Genomic DNA, 15,297 nt, shown 5'->3' with positions numbered 1-15,297 from the left:
ACTTCTTGTTGTCATCGTCTCCTCTTCTTCTCCTTCTTAATCATAGACTCATAGAATGTGTTGGGTTGGAAGGGACCTTTAAAGGTCATCCAGTCCAACCCCCTGCAGTCAGCAGGGACATCTTCAACTAGATCAGGTTGCTCAGAGCCTCATCCAGCCTGGCCTTGTACGTCTCCAGGGATGGGGCCTCCACCACCTCTCTGGGCAACCTGTGCCAGTGTCTCACCACCCTCATTGGAAAGAACTTCTTCCTAATGTCTAATTTAAACCTGCCCTGCTCTAGTTTAAAACCATTGTCCCTCGTCCTATCCCTACATGCCCTTGCAAACAGCCCCTCCCCAGCTTTCCTGTAGGCCCCCTTCAGGTACTGGAAGGGGCTCTAAGGTCTCCCCGGAGCCTTCTCTTCTCCAGGCTGAACAACCCCAACTCTCTCAGCCTGTCCTCACAGCAGAGCTGCTCCAGCCCTTTGATCATCTTCGTGGCCCTCCTCTGGACCTGCTCCAACAGGTCCATGTCCTTCTTGTGCTGAGGGCTCCAGAGCTGGACACAGCACTCCAGTTGGGGTCTCAGGAGAGCAGAATAGAGGCGGCGAATCACCTCTCTGGATCTGCTGGCCATGCTTCTTTTGATGCAGCCCAGGATGCGATTGGCCTTCTGGGCTGCAGGCGCACATTGTCGGCTCATGTCCAGCTTTTCACCCACGAGTACCCCCAAGTCCTTTTCCCCAGGGCTGCTCTCTATCACGTCATCCCCCAGCCTGTATTGATAACGAGGATTGTCCCGACCCAAGTGTAGGACCTTGCACTTGGCCTTGTTGAACTTCATAAGGTTTGCTTGGGCCCACCTCTATAGCTCGTCCAGGTCCCTCTGGATGACATCCCATCCTTCCGGCCTGTCAGCTGCACCACTCAGCTTGGTGTCATCGTCAAACTTGATGAGGGTGCACTTGATCCCACTGTCTAAATCTCTGACAAAAATGTTGAACAGCACCGTTCCCAGTATGGATCCCTGAGGGACACCACTTATCGCCCCTCTCCATCTGGACATCGAGCCATTGACCACCACCCTCTGAATGCAACCATCCAGCCAGTTCCTTATCCACCAAACAGTCCACACATCAAATCCGCATCCCTCCAACTTAGAGAGAAGGATGTTGTGGGGGACCGTGTCAAAAGCCTTGCAGAAGTCCAGATAGATGATATCCGCTGCTCTTCCCTTGTCCACTCATGCAGTCACTCCATTATAGAAAGCCACCAGGTTGGTCAGGCAGGACTTGCCCCTGGTGAAGCCATGCTGGCTGTCTCCAATCATCTTCTTCTTCTTCTTCCTCCTCCTCCTCCTCTCCAATCATCTTCTTCTTCTTCTTCTTCTTCTTCTTCCTCCTCCTCCTCTTCTTCTTCTTCTTCTTCTTCTTCTTCTTCTTCTTCTTCCTCCTCCTCCTCCTCCTCCTCCTCCTCCTCCTCCTCCTCCTCCTCCTCCTCCTCCTCCTCCTCCCACGGTCCCCTCACATCCACCACCTCACAGCGCCCCCTCACCTGGCCCCACCCACTCCATATATAGACACGCCTTCCCTAGCACCGCCCACCACGTAGCCACGCCCACAGAACAACCCCGCCCCTATATCCCATAATCCCCGCCCACCACACTGCACCGTCCCCATCCCCAAGCCCCGCCCATCACATAGCCCCGCCCCATCCCCTCCTCTAAGCACCGCCCACCGCATAGCACCGCCCCTATACCCTTCTCCAAGCCCCGCCCATCACATAGCCCCGCCCCTATATCCTTTCCCTGGCCCCGCCCACCTCGTAGCTCCTCCCCATACCCTTCGCTAAGCCCCGCCCCTTCTCCCGCCCCACCGCCCCTACTCTCCCCGCCCCATCGGGCGTCCTCCTTCCCCATTGGCTCCGCCGGTACCACGTGACGCGTGGCGTGGGCGTGGCCCGGCGGGGGCGGGGCGCAGGCCGGCGGCGGCGGCGGCGGCGGCGGCTGCATGTGCGGGCGCGGGGCGGCCGGCGGGGCTGGGCGGGCGGCGCGGAGCGGAGTCGAGCGGGGCAGCACGGCCGGAGCCGGGGCCGGCGAGCAGGTCAGTGCGGGAGGACGGGGGCGGCGGCGGCGGCGGCGGGGAGGCGGCGAGGCGGCGGCACGTGTGGCCGCCCGCGCAACAATGCGGCCCGGTGCGGGGGGGGGCTGCCGTTCGGGATTCCCCCTCCTTCCCTTCCACCACCGGAGCGGCGCGATCGTGGCGAAGAGGGTGTTGTGATCGCGGCGGGGAGGTCGGGGGGGAAGCCGGGCTGTCGCGGTGTGCGGGGGGAGGCCGCGCAGGGCGCTGCGGGCCCGGCCGGTGGGTGGGCGGGCGGGCGGCGTGCGCGGCGCGGTGGCCCCGGAAGCGGGGCGGGGGTGGGTGGGGGGCGTGCACCGTGCGGTAAAATCGGTAGCAACGTGTGGGGGTGGGCCATGTGCGGGGTCTACGGTGCAATAACCCCGGTAGCAGCGGGGGGAGGCAGGGGGCGTGTGCGGGGTGTACGGTGCAGTAACCCCCGTAGCGGGGGGGGTGGGGGGGCATGTGCGTTGGCTGTACGGTGTCATAACCCTGATAGCAGCGTGGGGGGGGGCATGTGCGGGGTACACGGTGCAATAACCCCAGTAGCAGCATGGGGCGGGGGGGGGGGGCGGGCATGGGGCTATAACTCCGGTACCAGCATGTGAGGGGCAGTCTGGGGGGTGCACAGTGCGACAACCCCGGTGGCTGCTTGGGAGCAGGGGTGGGCGTGTGTGGACGGTGCCATAGCCCGGTAGCAGGAATCGGGGGGGGGGGGGGTGCGTTTTCGGGGTCCAAGGGGCCTTGGTTCCTTCAGGAGACCGGACGCTGGGCTCCGTGTTGCGAGGGGCCCGGGAGGAAGCGCGTGGTCCGTGCTGTCTGGTCCTGGCATCCCAATGGATGCTTCCCGCCTCTTGGCAAGAATGGCTCTTGGCCTCAGATGATATGGGGCTGCGCTCGCCGCATCAGCAGTTCGTAGAATTACAGAATGGTTCGGGTTGGAAGGGACCTTAAAGATCACCCAGTTCCAAACACCCTGCCATGGGCCGGGACACCTCCCACCAGACCAGGCTGCTCCAAGCCCCATCCAGCCTGGCCTTGGACACCTCCAGGGACGGGGCAGCCACAGCTTCTCTGGGCAACCTGGGCCATGCTCGGCACTGGTGAGGCCCCACCTCAAATGCTGTTTCCAGTTTTGGGCTCCTCACTTACAAGACAGACACTGAGGTGCTGGAGCGGGTCCAGAGAAGGGCAATGAAGCTGGTGAGGGGTCTGGAGAACAAGTCTTATGAGGAGTGGCTGAGGGAGCTGGGGGTGTTCAGCCTGGGGAAAAGGAGGCTGAGGGGAGACCTTCTCGCTCTCTACAACTACCTGAAAGGGGGGTGTGGAGAGGTGGGGGTTGGTCTCTTCTCCCAAGAAACAGGCAATAGGACAAGAGGAAACGGCCTCAAGTTGCACCAAGGGAGGTTTAGGGTAGATATTGGGAAAAATTTCTTCACCGAAAGGGTCGTCAGGCATTGGAACAGGCTGCCCAGGGAAGTCACCATCCCTGGAGGTGTTTAAAAGACATGTAGGTGTGGTGCTGAGGGGCATAGTTTAGTGGTGGACATAGTAGTGTTAGGTTAGTGGTTGGACTTGGTGATCTTAAAGGTCTCTTCCATCCTAAACGATTCTATGATTCTATATTTTAGCATGTTTCCATTAAGCTAACGAGCCTTTCACTGGTCTGGACATAGCTTGGGATCTTTGGGAGGCTGGTGGGCCCTGCTGCAGGAGCAGGCAGGTCGCGTAGCAGGAGAACACCGCATGCCGCAGGTAAAATGGATTTTGCATGCGACTGGAATTACTAATCCAAGCAATTAGCTGGAATCTGGCAAGTTTGCACTGCTGCCAATTTCCAGTTAATTTGGTTACGGCTTCGTCTTTCTGCTCAAAGGAGCTGAAACGTAAACGGGGCGACTGAGTGTCTGGAGCTGCTGGGTTGGTTTTACGCACATCCTTCTTGCTAAAGGAGATTCGTCAAGAAAACAGAGCTTTAATGAAATCGTGTGTTTATTGATAGCAGTGGAAAAAGAGTAGTGTGGATAAAAGGGGCTGGTGACTTGGAATACTAAATATCCTGCATCTCCCTACCCTGTTGTGAGCTGGATTTAAATTCCACTGTTATAATGATTGTTAATATTTTGGTTGTATTGTTGCTAATAGCGTATATCGAAAATGCTGCAGGTGGAACATCCAGGAACTTAATAGTGTGTTGTCACTAGGCTTCAGAGTTAACCATCCATGTGCTGGCTATCAGGGGCTGTTGCACAGTCCCTGACACAGCTGCTTTTGGGGGACATCGGATGCTCGTCACGGCTGCCAAATTTGACACGTGGGAAGCGGAGGAAGAGACTTTAAACCTCTAGTCAATGCTCCAACCTGAAATTCGTTCCTTTGGGAAAAGTGATGCTTCTGTTAACTTTGACGAGACTGAAAATGGTTGCGTTACTGGAGCCCCGCGAGCCTTCGCCACGTTAGGTGTGCTTACGGAGAGCGCTGCTTGCAGGAGCAAAAAAGCTTTCCTTGCAGCTATTTTAGTTTTATTTTGATGCGCGTCTCGATAGCTCAAAAATCACTCGCTGGCTTTCAGGTGAGGCGAGGCGGTCCCTGATGAGAGGCTGGGATCGGCCTCTCAAGTGCATTTCTTTGATTTGACGGCAGAAGTGCCCATAGAAACGTAAAAAAAAAAAAAAAAAAAAAAAAAAAAAACCAACCCAGCATTTAGGCACGTTTCCAGCTTAATCATCCCCTGCAAGCAATGGAAATCAGTGGCTTGAAATCCAACAGCACTTGATATTAAAATAGCAAACAGTAAACATGGGCTCCTATCAATAACTTTAATTATGGTTTGGGTTTTGTTTTAAATAGGCGCACGTTGCCATAGGGAAATAAAAGTTTAGCATCCAGACGCGCTCAGCGGGGTGGTAGCGTCTTTGGATGTGGCGTAACGTGCTTTTATAGCATAAATTAAAATAAAAGAGGGTTTTAGCGGCATAGCCTGCTGTTGTGTAAGAAAATTGCAAACTTTTGGGCTGAGACCGCGTGGTTTCTGGGCACTGTGTGCCGCCGCATGTTGGCGTTCCTGGGCGGCTTCGGATGAGGAGAGCGAGTTTTACCGCTCCGGAGCTGAACCCCGCTGGGGTTTTCCAACCATAAAACGAAGTGCAGAGGAGGTTTTGTGCGTGCCACTGGTAGCCAAACCGAAAGCAAAAATAAACACCCACAAAAGCATTTTTTTTTTTTTTTTTCCTGGTCATTGACAGAAAAGGAAAGTGCTGGGCCAGTGTGAAGTCCCGTCTTCGCTACGCTCCGAACCTGGAAAATACAGACTAAAGCACACGGCAGGAGCGTGCATGGCTCCCCCGCGCATTTTGCATCTTTTCTTTTTCCCCCCCTCTTGATTTTATCCAAATTTAAGGGAGGGAAGCAACACCCCTCTGTCCATTAAAAGTTCATTTTTGCCAAGTTACGCCACTTTGTGACCACGAGACGCGACCGGATTCCTGTGGCAAGGAGCCCTTAAAATTTCAACAGCTCTACCTATAAATATAGTCGCCGTGAAAGGCAATCCGGCTTTAAAAAAAAAAAAAAAAAAAAGCTCTTTTTTTAGTCCCGCTGTATCTGCCTGACTTTAGTGCAATGCAATGCGTCTACAGCCGGGCGGTGAAGGCGAGGCAGCGTGGAGCATTGGGTTTCTTAATTCCTCTTGCTGATTTAGGTGAAGAATGGGTGCAGGTGGAGGAGAAAACATGAAAAAAACATTCATTTTTGTTGTCCTGAAGATTTTTAGGGGGTGGGAGGGTGAGGCTGGCTCTGTGCAGCCATGCGGCTTTTGCAGAGGGACCTTTGCTGACGGCATGGTCCTGGTGGGACCCCAGGAGCTGCTGCACCGTGGGGCGACGCAGGATGGGGGAAGAAGTAGCCTGGAGCATCTTTTGGGTGTGAAGCAATGTCCTGGGTGAAAATTAAAGCAAAAAAAATAAAAATTAAATCATTAAATAAAGAAAGAAAAAAGCTGGTTCCCATCTCACCCTGGAGGCTCACTTGGCTGCTCTCTGATGCAACCGTGGCTGCTCGGGGGCTGGTTTTGGGCATGCCCAGGGTATTCCTTTTATTTATATATATATGTATATTTATATATGTGTGTGTATATGTAGGTGTATGCATATATGTATGTATGTGCATATATATATGCACAGGATGTTCTTCTGGATGCTCCTTCATGCTGATGGGGACCTCCCACCAGCCCCACATGATGCAGTGGGGCGATGGGCCACCACGCGCATCCCGGTGGAGAAGACACCGCTGCCTGCAGGGCTGGGATTTAACTTGAAAAAAAAATAAAAAGGAGGGGTGGTTTTGCAGCTTAGCGATGCTTTTCTGTGTGCCTTGCGCGGGCAAAAAAAATATCCACTTTTGCAGCGTGAAGCCCTCGGTCACCTTGTGAAAAGGAACTGCTGGGGTGGGGTTTGGGATGGGGCACAGGTTGGAAAATGGGTGGGGGATGTCGAGGGGGTGAATTGCTGCGTGTGCAGTTTGAGAAACGCTGAGCCGGGGCTGCGCGGGAGCTGCAGACAGGATCCTCACGTGACCGTCTGAATTTCAGACGATTGCTGGACCACTTTGCCAACAGCCTCTCGCGGCTCATCAGCTGCAATATCGCTTCTTCCCCCCCGCCCCAGTCTCCTCTTTTCTGTTCTTTTCTTTCCTTCCCCCTCCCTGCCCCATCTCCAAGCCGAAGCAGGAGGGATGAGTACGACACGGAGGGTGGCTGCAGCAGCGCAGGGTCTGTATCCAAACGGTTTCCTGAAAGGCAAGTTTGTGGGGTTTGTGCTGTTGGGTTGGTTTTTTTTTATATTAAAAATATTATTTTTTCACTGCGGGTCTCTCGTATCTGGGCTGTTTGGATGTCAGGTTTAGTTTCCCATGACATCGAGCGATCAGAGGAGGGGGGGAAAGGAGGGGCTGAATGCTGGGTTTTTTTTGTTTGTTTGTTTCTTTCTTTACGTGCAGATCTCTGCAGCGGTATCGCAGCCGATCGATGGTAAATGCGTTCCCTCTCATCTTTGCGATAGTTCTCGGCGATTTCCTCTTTTGCGTCACTGCAGTTAATAAGATGTTTAACTTGAGAGCTGGGGGCGATGTGGCGTGTTATCGTGTTGCAGGGAAGAGGCGGGGGGCGGGGGAGGAATGACGGGCTCCCGCACAGACTTGTGCCGGGGAAGATCGTATCGATCCAACAACCTTTCAGGCTGGGGAGAACAGCTGGGTTTGGAGTCAAACCGGTGCCTTTCACCCTTGTTGAACCTGACCCGGCTGCATCTAAGTTTTTTCAATTTTATTATGACAATGATAATTTTTCCTTCTAAGACTGAGAGAAACAACTCAATCCTCCGTATCTGCTGCAGTGCTGGAGTCAAGGGTACACACCTTAATTATTTTCTTTAATTTTTTTTTTTTAAGCAGACTATACCTGCTTGGCTGGTCTTTGACCTTTTTCTTTTTTCGACTTATTTTTTGGTCACATGAAGCACTGATGGCTTTTTTTTGTCCTGATTTTGGGGTGCCAACACCAACACCAGGCGTGGTGCCTGCAGAGCTAAAGACCTCTCCAGGAGGGCTTTTGACCATGTGTTGTGAGTCCTGTGCGTGTCTCTGGTTGATGATAGAGTTAATAAAGAGTCACCGTTGAACGCGCCTTGACCAGAAATAGAGTCCCTCCCTGCCGTGGTTTGCAAGGCCAACTTGTCGAGAGCAGGCGAGTTGGTCAATAAACGCTCCGAGCAGCACCCTTGGGACTTCTGCACCAAAATGGAAACGCCTGTGTCCTTCAGCCCTTCCCTCCGTGCCAAGTTGTTTTCTTCCCCCCCCTTCCTTCGCCAACTTGCCACTCAAACCCTCTCCTTTCTGCTGTGTTTTTCCACAAGTGTCTTTCGAGCATGGCAGTGGGAAGAAGAAAGACGGTATGGGGCCACAGTTGCTGCGATGTGGGGGGCTGATGACTATCAGCCCAACCCTTGCCTGTGGCTTTTGTGGGGGGGGTCCCCTTTGCTCCAGGTGACTTGGCTGGCTGTGCGGTGCAGGTGGGTTGGCATCCGGCAGCGGTTGGGCGTGGGGCTGCCTCTACCCACCACCAGAACCATCTCACCTGCCTGCATTTCTTCCAGGGCTACCACCTCATCTCAAGGGTTTGAGTCGTATAGCCCGGCCAGGGTGACCAAGGTGTCCCCGTGTAGGTGTGGAGCAGAGAAGGGCTCCATAACCCTCTCAGGGCAACGGGGTGGGCAGGGGGGCATGGAGGTTTTGCAAGAGGAACAACCACAGCTCCGGTGGTGGCATCTTCCAGTCTTCAAGCAGGACCTGTTGCTCGCAGTCCTGCCGGCGCTGAGCTGCGTACTTGCCGTCAGTGATTTTGCTCAATAACCCCTTTTTTTTTTCTTTTTTTTTTTTTCTTAAGATCAAAATGCTTCTTAAAAAGCAGTGCGCCACCAATACATTGGGACGTTGACTTGGTTTTTGGAGCGTCACAACCTCCCAGCTCTGCTATTGCTCCGGGGAAGAAGCAATGCGCTTGGGTGCAATTTTCCGCCCTCAAGGGAACGCGGTCTTAAATAACCCCACCACATCCCAGTTGCTGGATGCGGGAGATAATTTTTCTTGCTTTTCCAAAGCACAACAGCCCTCTCCCTGCTGCTCCTGCAACCTGGGGTGAGGAGAAATTTGGGTGCAACTCGGAGCTGGTTCGGCACATGTTCCCAAGCTGGGCGGCCACCCGGGGCCCACTTCATGCGAACGGGGTCAGCAGCTGGGAAATTGCAGAGCAAAGTGCCTCCCTGGTAATTCCCAGCTGCCATTAAAGCGGCTTTAAAATAAATTCCCTCAAAGAGCAATTCCAAGTATTTGAGGGTTTGAACTTTTCCGGAGAAGGGTTTGGGAGCTGCCGGCTACCGCGCTGCACCCCTGGCACGGTGAGGAAAGGCGCTGGGGGAATTGCCCTGATTATCCCAACGTCTAGAAAACACTTTTTAAAAATGTATACATTATGTTTGTTTATTATCTGTGCGTGCAACACAGTGATCAGAAACGGAGCGCTGCTGGAGGCAAAGCTTGCGTTAAGCCGGGAAGGCGGGATGCTGAGCAGTGTCTTGGGATGCAGGCGATGCCGGGGCTCGGCGAACCTCACCGTGTCCTCGTACCTGGCCGCCAGCGCTTACCCGGGGCCGGGCGCCCCTCGCCGTGCATTCCTCGGCCGGCTCTGCTTGGTAACACGGGCACAACAGAAAACAAACTTTACAGCGAGCTTTGCTCTCCCAGAGCCCCTGATGCTTGCTTTTTTTTTTTTTTTTTTTTTTTTAAATACTTTGGAGCAATGTGGTCTTTTTTTTCTTTTTCTTTTTTTTTTTTTTCTCATGCTCATGAAAATTCTCAGACCAAACTAGTAACCTCTGCTGCCCCCGGTTCATTATTCTTTAAGGTGGCGTTAGGGGGCATTTAAGGGGAGGCTTGTCCAGCCCGGCTTCCCAGCCTCTGCGTCCCCTCCTCCTTTGTACCCCGGCAGTGCCAAATGGCAGCGTCGTGCTTGCTTATGTGGCGGGCAGAAAAACAGGGATTTTTGTCAACAAACAGGAAAATTTGTCTCATCCGCACTTTCCCCCCACCTCCCCCGCCCCCAAAAGGCTCTGGATGTCCCTGCGCTGATGCTCCCCGGGGTGATGTATCCCCCGGGGGGTACAACCTGCCGGTGATGGGGCTGTCCCCATGAGGCTGGGTACCCCGAGCTGGGGACAGCCAAGCCTTTCCTTGCAAGGACGGTGCTGGGCTCCTGCCCAAGTCCCTTTCCGGGGCCCTGCCACCACTGCAAGCACGGCCAGGCTGAAGGCTGGCGATTAAACCCATGGTCTGGGTCACCTCCTGCCCCTCTCAGCGCCCCAAATGATGGGGATGCTGATAGCGGGGACACTGATAGCGGGGATGCTGATAGCAGGGCCTCGTACAGGCAGAGAGCTTGCACCTCTGTGTAGACCTTCAAAGGGCTTGGGGATAAACTGAGCCGGTTTGGGGTAAAACCACCCTAGAAACCCCAGGTTTCCTCCCCACGCACCCTTTATTGGGTGGCTCAGCCCGCTCCCAGTTCAAACCGATTTTGTTTGCGGGCTCTGCTTTGCTCTGGCAGCTTCTTAATTAAGTTTCTATTGTATATATAAATTTTTAAATATTTTTTTTCCTGGGTGGACGTGGTGGGGCTGTCTCCTGAGGCAGGTGAAAACACATCTTGCTACTTAAGGACAGGTAGGGAAACCTGCAAATTGCAGAGGGAGGTTTGCCACGCGTGGGACAGCAGTGGGTCCAATCCCAGCCCAAAGTCCCATCCACCAGACCACACACTTAGTTCTCTTTTTTTTTTTTTCTCTTTCTTTTTTTTTTTTCCTTTCCTCCAAGACTAATCCCTCCAGCCCCTTAGGCTTTTTTGTTGTTGTTGTTGCTCCTCTCTGAATTCCTTCTAATTTGCAGGCTGGCTGCCAGCATACAACGCGCTATAAAAAGGGGACTTGTTCTTCAAGCTTCCCTCCGGTACGCAGCATTTGCACAAATAGCAACACGCTTGACGAGTAGGTCCGATTCCCCCTGCTATTACCGAAATGCTCATCGGGTGCTCGGGGAGTAGAGCCGCTGTCTTAAGACAAGCCAAGTAGAATTACACGGAGGGCCCTGAGCCCAAGTCCCAGCCGGTGTTTAAGCTCCTGTCAGCTGGAAAAACGCAGCCGGGGCTTTTTATTTTACTCCCTGTGCAGCTTTCTTCTCTCCCAGAGCAAGCAGATGTGGTTGGCATCCCTCGGTACCCCACCGGCGCAGGTACGGCTGCCGGGCGGGATGCGGGCTGGGGCAGAAGACCCACATCCTGCTGAAGCCAGCCCCGGAGGCCACCACCGATTTTTGGCTGGTTTGGAGGCCGATCCTCCCCGCCGTTACAGGCAGCCGTGATGCAAACCCCCTGCCAGCTTCCTTCTTAAAACTAATGAGCCGTTTGACCCTGGCGAGTCCTCCGGGAAAGCCGCTGCCGGAGCCTTGCTGCTCGCACGGATGCAAACTGCTCTCGTTTCCAGCTTAAATTTATTTGTGGATGACTCGTACCCATTTGGCCTCGTTCTTCTTGTACCCGCGCTGGCTTTTAGCTCGGATGGCGTTTTTCCCTGCTCTGGTATTCATCCTCTGGCAGGCTGTACCACGCGCTGGGGGTCTGCCAACCTAAATAAGCCCATTTTTCCTGGTTGAGAATGGATGGAGGGGGCGTAAGAGCATCGAGGCTTCCCCATCATGGAATGGTTTGGGTTGGAAGGGACCTCAAAGATCATCTGGTTCCAACCCCCTGCCACGGGCAGGGACACCTCCCACTAGACCAGGTTGCTGAAAGCCCCATCTAACCTGGTCTTGATCCATCCCTGGGGTGGAGACGGCCTCAGCAGCTCACATCTGTAGCTCATCCTCTTGTCAACAGAGGAAAACCAACCATGCCAACGGGCACAAGCTGGAACACAGGAAGTTCCATCTCATCATGAGGAGGAACTTCTTTCCTTTGAGGGTGGCAGAGCCCTGGCATAGGCTGCCCAGAGAGGTGGTGGAGTCTCCTTCTCTGGAGACATTCCAAACCCGCCTGGACGCGTTCCTGTGCAACCTGCTCTGGGTGACCCTGCTCTGGCAGGGGGTTGGACTAGATGATCTCCAGAGGTCCCTTCCAACCCCGTCCATTCTGTGATTCTATGCAGGCTCTCCACATTCTCACCAGTGATGGTCCCAGCCTGCAGAAGGACACCCTGACCATCCTCACAATTTGAAGCCATCTAATTTCATTAGCATGCTCCTCTTTTGCAATGCTGTTTTGGTGGAGGATGAGGTTGTGTTTTTTTCTGACGGCAGCCTTCAGTGATGCCCTTCCCTCTCCTTTGGGTTGGCAACCTCAGGTAGCGGCAGGAGCGCTTGTGCTCCCGGCCGTGCTAATCTCAGCCCTGGCCTTTCTGAAGCCGAAGTTTTCTGTGCACGGCTGTGCCAGGCGCTTTGCTCAAAGGCTGAAGTGGATTTACAACACCTAAGTTCATCAGAGCAAAATATGCTCTAGGTGAACCTGCTTTGGCAGGGGGGTTGGACTAGATGGTCTCCAGAGGTCCCTTCCAACCCCTGCCATTCTGTGATGCACGTGCCTCCTTACCACCTTTTCGGGCACGTTGGACCATCTGGAGTGCAATACTTTTTGATTTAAAGCCCTTTGAAGGGGGAGTTTGAGGCTTTGTAGATGAGACCTTGCAAAACTCTGTGCTCAGAGCGGTGGCTGGGAGCTTGCTCGGGTGTAGAAGGAGCTGCGAGGTGTTTGCTTTCCCCCCCAAGGGTGGTTATTTCTCACCTTGGGGTCTCATTTCCTCCGCGTGTTCTTTTCCCTGCCACGTTCAACCTCTTTGGCGCAAGTTTTCTTTGCACACAGATGCCTTTTTCCACTTTCTGTGGAAGCTCTGTGCTTATTCCTGGTGATGCTGGGATGCTGGTTGGCCCGTCCCAGTTTGGACCCCTGCCTTCTCCTTGGCAGGCAGAGCCCGGCTGATACCTTCGATGGAAAGAAAGATGCTCCAGGTGCCATCACTCACCAGCTCCTTACTTTCTCCAAGTTAGTTCCTTTAGTTAGAAACGTATTTTTGTTTATTTTTTTTTCCGTGCTGCCTAATCTAAACTGCATCAACGTGTGTCCATTTGAGGCAGGATTTTATATTCCCCCGCAGAGTCCTTCCATCACGCCATGCCCTCATTAAACCAGGCGTAAATTGGCATCATCGAGGAGGAGCTGGGCTCTGCGGTTATTAGCAGGATTATTCTCATCTCTCACGGTTTCCAGCGAAGCTGCTGGGCTGGCACAACGCAATTCCCCCTAACGCTCGCCTCCGCTGTCGGGGAGAGCGATGCTAATCTGGCACCGAGGATCAGCAGCAGATCCTGGGGAGAAACCAGCGGACCTTTCCACGTTAAGTGATTTTTTTTTTTGACCCCGAGCTCCTCTTCTCCGGGCCGTGGCTGTTTAGTACATCACGTCGGGCATTAACTTTCCACCCTGAGTTTTTGAGCAGCCCATGGGCTCCTTCACCGCTGCAGCTCCAGCACCGGAGTGCATCGCACCGTGCGCTTGTCGATGGTATCGCTGGTTTTGCTTTTTGCATTGTGTTTTCTCACCGCCTAAATCAGCATCCACGGCTTCCAGCACTCATGGTGGGTGCAGCTGGGCATTTTCTCCCTGCAGTCAATCTTCCTCCTTCCTCTCTCCCCGTTTATTTGCTTTCTTGCTGTATTTGGAGCCAGGGGTGGTCAGTGCTTGTTTTGCAACCTTCTGCTCCTGTTATTCATTTCGTAGAAACGAAGGGGAAGGAACCAGAAGCAATAAAGGGCCCGAGGTTTGAGGACTGGCTGTTTATTTGTCAAAGCTAGAAATGCAGTGGCTGAAGAGGACAAGAGGAAACCTCGGTGCAAATGTACCTCAATTAAATTCAGTCTTGCGTAAGTTAAAACTGGGGGGGGGGGAGCATAGCTGTAGCGGCTGGACGGGGGGATTTCCTCCTGCTGTAGTTTCACGTGGAGGTGTTAATCACTACCATTATTGCAAGTAACATTTTAGTTTTGCCTTTTGCACCTCATTTTTGCGTGCCCCGGGCTGGTTTTCCCGCACCGTGCCTGCCTGGCGCTGGGGGAGCAGTGGTGCCCATCTCCATGGCATCCTGACACTCCTTGCAGTGGGGTTGTGCGCGGCTGGTGGCAAGTGGGTGGCTATAAACCAGCCCCAGGGGGGCCAATACTGGCAAGGAGGCTGAGGCTGGCCATTAGCTGCTGGGGAGAGAGGATGAGGAGCAGCAGGGTGTCTTAGATGCCAAAGCCAGAGATGCTCTGAAGCCAAAGAAGGACCAAAATCAGTGTCTGGGTCATTCAAGAGGGTTTGAGGACCACTTAAGATCTTCTCCCTCGGAAGCAGCAATTACCAAATGAAAGGGAACGTCTTCAACCAGGCGTTTTGGAGCATCTGTTTTGAATTTTGCGCATGCGTTTGGGGAAGGTGGGAAGGCCACTCGCTGGGTCGATGGCTGGGCAAGGCGGAGGGTGTCCTTTAGGGGATGCAGCTGGCCGCTTACAAAATGCGTTTTGACACCAGGAGTGATTTCCACATCTCTCCTCCTTTTCGGACTGCCTCATCAATAACTTTCCAAAGCTGGGCACGAGCTGGATTTCTGCTCGTGGGAGGGCGAGGGGCCATCTCCGCACAAAGCGGTGAGCGGGGGAGATGCACACGCGGTTTTCTTTTTCCATTTTGCCCCTCCTCGCTGCAGAGGAGGCATTGGCATGTAATTACCGCCGGCTTTAATCCAGCCAGACCAACTGTCTTTCTGGCAAACGTAAATACAATAGGAGCCAAAGGTTATTGCACGCCCTAAATAAAACCATTACAGCCCCAGGGCCTCACCCAAGCCCAGTCTGCAAAGCATCCAGGGCCAGCTTGGTTCAGTTTTCCTGAGCCCAGAAGACTTGGTTTGATGACAATTACCCATAACTTTGTGGTTTTTTCTTACTTTCCCCCTGCAAAGCCACCTGCACATTTGTGGCCACCGCGACACCTGCCAGGAGCAGCACATCTGGCCGGCGTTAGCGAGCTCGCTGCGGGATGCGCTTGGTTCAGGGTTTTCTTGCTAAAATTATTAGCGGCTTTAATTGAAACCAGAGGCGGGCAAAGGCACGTCACAGGGACGCGCACGGCTCAGCCCGGTGCGTGGCTGTCATCAGCATCCTGGCAAACCGCTGCCAGATGCAACCCGATGTCCTGCCCATCGGTGGGATGGATGGAGATGTCATGCAAGGTCCCACTTAGCCTGGAGGAGCCGCCCAGGAGCCCAGCACATCCCACCAGGCTTTTCTTCCACCTACTGCTCTGAACTAGGGCTTACTCCGAAACCTGGAGGATTTAACTTTCTGTCCCCGAGCAAATACGGCCCCAAGTGATGCAAATGCATGACCTCACCCAAATCTCAAGAAGAGGTAAATATTGCATCACGCAGAGCATGCTCTTATCCTTTGCCCCAGTCTGAGAAGCTCTGCCCGAGTCCACCCTGCTGCAGGGACAGGCCAGGCCAGGGAGGAGGTATATGGTGCGAAAAGCTTTCACCTCATCACCCGGTTTAATTATCAGTGTCTCGGCA

General features: G+C 53.8%; 1 protein-coding gene across 1 annotated transcript in view; it reads left to right on the top strand.

Moving 5' to 3' along the window:
- The first annotated feature begins 1,942 nt into the window (after positions 1-1,942).
- PTP4A3 (protein tyrosine phosphatase 4A3) overlaps positions 1,943-15,297 on the top strand; it is a 52,105-nt gene continuing 38,750 nt past the window's right edge. The window contains exon 1 of the mRNA XM_063327620.1: positions 1,943-2,083. The gene's annotated coding sequence lies outside the window, so the exon portion shown is untranslated. The remainder of the gene's footprint in view (positions 2,084-15,297) is intronic.

Source organism: Chroicocephalus ridibundus, chromosome 2 (assembly GCF_963924245.1).
Source record: "Chroicocephalus ridibundus chromosome 2, bChrRid1.1, whole genome shotgun sequence".
Classification (NCBI taxonomy): Eukaryota; Metazoa; Chordata; class Aves; order Charadriiformes; family Laridae; genus Chroicocephalus; species Chroicocephalus ridibundus.
The sequence above is the reverse complement of the archived record's forward strand: the minus strand, read 5'-3'. Positions and strand labels throughout refer to the sequence as shown.